This window comes from Battus philenor, unplaced genomic scaffold (assembly GCF_028537555.1).
Source record: "Battus philenor isolate CCGP_79_NKW_IND1 unplaced genomic scaffold, ilBatPhil1.0.hap1 SCAF_3, whole genome shotgun sequence".
Classification (NCBI taxonomy): Eukaryota; Metazoa; Arthropoda; class Insecta; order Lepidoptera; family Papilionidae; genus Battus; species Battus philenor.
In genome coordinates this window covers 13,292,131-13,295,191 of record NW_027181693.1, presented here as the reverse complement: position 1 = coordinate 13,295,191, position 3,061 = coordinate 13,292,131, and positions in this window count along the sequence as shown.

The following is a 3,061-nucleotide window of genomic DNA, read 5'->3' as shown; positions in this document are numbered from 1 at the left end:
ATCTTCAACAACACGTTTGCGTATTGCATTTTTTAGTATTTTTGTTTTCTAATTGCAAATTCTTAGTCTAACAATTTAATTTATTTCAATTTATTCCTTAATAGAATTCAGTTTCATATTATATTTTTAATTATTATTATTATTAACGTTATTGCTTTTGTTTCAATTTTTAATTATAAAAACATTTTTTTTTATGTGGTGTCAAGTTTATATTTACGATAAGAATGATTCATAAATATAATACATGTGTTATGTTAAATTATTGTATGTGTCAGATGTTTAAATAAATTTTATTTTCATGACTACATGTTTCATTTGAATGATAGTCGCATAAAATTTGTATATTCGGTAAGAACGTTATTTTAGAAGATGAAATCATACGTGGCCTTAATTAACCTTTGGTAGAAGTTGAAAAGGCATTTATCTTCGTCGAATAACTTTAACACTTGTATGGTAATAAATTTATATTTGACACTTTTATAGTTTGGTGACATCATCTATATTCCGTGATAACCTCGTTACTGACAAATACTACAGTTAAGTGAAAAAGTATAGAGAATAATCACAGCTTGTTGATAGTGTTGTTATGTTCCAACGTTTGGAAGCAATTTAAAAAATTCGTCGAGTGACGTCTTCCCATAATTTATATTATACGTAGGATCTAGTGGGGATTTATGAGTTTTACATATCTTTCTGATTCTTTCCTCTCGTTACTTCAAGAGCAGAAACTGTGTGTCGTGCCGAAATTCGATACCGCGACTTTCCTTACTTACAAAAGTTACATTGCTTAATTACTAACGTGCAACTTATAATTTCAACTTACCTACTGCGTAATGTATATTAGATCTTTTTCAAATGAGCGGAAGGTTCGTTTGATAGTTCAAATCAAACAATAGAGGGGTGACTGTTAACGCCACCCATCGGTGTCGCTCGAAATTACATAGTTCCGAACGCCATCTAGTGTTAAGTATCAGAACTTTGACTATATAATATATCTATAATAAAATGAATTTGAAACTTAAGTAAGTGACGAACTAGTTTTACTTGCACATCGTTTTAATATAATAAAATTTATATTATCAATAAGAAAAACAGACATTTCAAACGTCATTAATACTCTTGTGAAGTTTTGTCATAAGCCAATTTTTGCATGTGACGAAAGGAGTAAATAATGAGAATGTTCCCTACATAATCGCATTTCGTTTGTGAAATGATGTAATATTCGAAGCGTAAATGATTGGTAGCTAACATAATCCATACTAACAGTTTTAATTTCTAACTTTCGTGAAACAATTAGAAAATGAAGCCTGTTGAAACGCATTATTCAATTACGATATCCTACATTCGATTCCACTTCACGCCTGACGAATATATTGCGCTTAAAAAAACGTTGCAACAAATGTTGCATTAAGGAAACTTAAAAAATGCTGTGTTCATTTTATTATTGAATTATGCTTCGATTGACTGGTATTTTTTTAGTAATTCTAGACTCGTGTCGTCGGAGCGATAAATGTTGGCAAACGCTTCTTTAATAAATCCTTCAAGTACATTTATTTTACATTTTTCTGCAAAAAAATCATAGCTTACGTGAGGGAACATTCATCCGTAAGGAATGTTATTGTTTTAAATATTATATAGGAGACAAAGATGCCGAGGATTATTATCCTGATGATTTCCTTGTGACAAATAGAAGATTTATAGTGTGAAAAAATGTAAAAAGAGTTAAAAAAGTAACTAAAGTTTCGAGTTTCTAGTTAAATTCTTCTCGAAAGACTCAACATTTCGAATCTGACTATAGCATATGGAGTAAATTAGGACGATTAACACTATGTATAAATATAAATTTAAATGTACATTATATCAACGACTATTCCAATGTGTTGAGCTAAGCCTAATTGAAAGAAAAAAAAACTTGGTTCAATGTTTGTTTATTTCAAAGGTGATGTAAAGGTTAATGTGTTACAGTGCGAGCGTAGGATGGCATTGACAAGGATATGGTCTCAAGATACCTTCGTAGAGTGCATAGTTTGGGCTGAAATGCGCAGAGAACTCGTCATCATAACGGGGAATGAGTTATCGCTTCTTTTGTAAGGACGTCAGTGCAGAACGAGAGGTCATGGTTTAATATTCTGATATAAACTAATCTAAAGGAGGAGAAAGAGGCTACGTAGAACTCCTTCTACGTAGCCTCAAAGAAAGTATATCGGAGCTCCTCAACCGCAGCCCGGAGACCTGGAAATCGGTGGAGGTTATACCACGCCTTTTTCCAATATATACACGAGTCTTCATGATAACTTTTGCTCTGATGATATTGAAAGTTGTAGTATGTAAAATCGTTCCCATAATTTTTATAAAAGATTTATAAGAAGACGAGAAGGTTTAAATGGTTGGAGTACGATATAACAGTTTCCTTGCTCTTGCAGATCAGGAAGGATCCATTTGGGATTTATTCGCGAGCCAAAAAAAAAGCCTGCATTAATCTAATGAGTAATGCTTGAGATATTACAATATTATGTCTAAACTGAAACTGAAACAATAGTGACTCGTATATATAATATCTAACTTATTTTTCTTTATTCTGTATTCAAAATGGACTCGCACTGTTTGTGTTCGTTTGGACGAAAGTGAACGTAATTCTTTTTAACGCCGCGTTGCTGTTTCGTGCGATTAATTCAGTTTGTTGGCTTTTACTTTCTTTGTGGGTGTTGCATTAGCATTTAAGTTAGTTCGCAGTTAGGACTGTAGCCTTGTTAGAGATGCGGGTAGGCGGCGCATTAAGTCGTAGTTCAAAAAGAATAAACACGTGAATTTTAAAAATAAACCATTAAATGCGATTTTTAAACAACTCAACGAGCTTTAGTATTTAAATTACATTACCATTTTACCTATCTACTTCACATTAATGTTTAAGTAAATAAACACACGAAAAAAAACTCACCAACTTTTGGTATTCATTATGCAGATCTTAGATATGTTTTTTTTGTGAAGAAAGGTTTAAAATAAAAAGTATTTTTTGTTGTAGTTGTTGTAGTTTTAAATGAGTGAATATACAGCACATTGG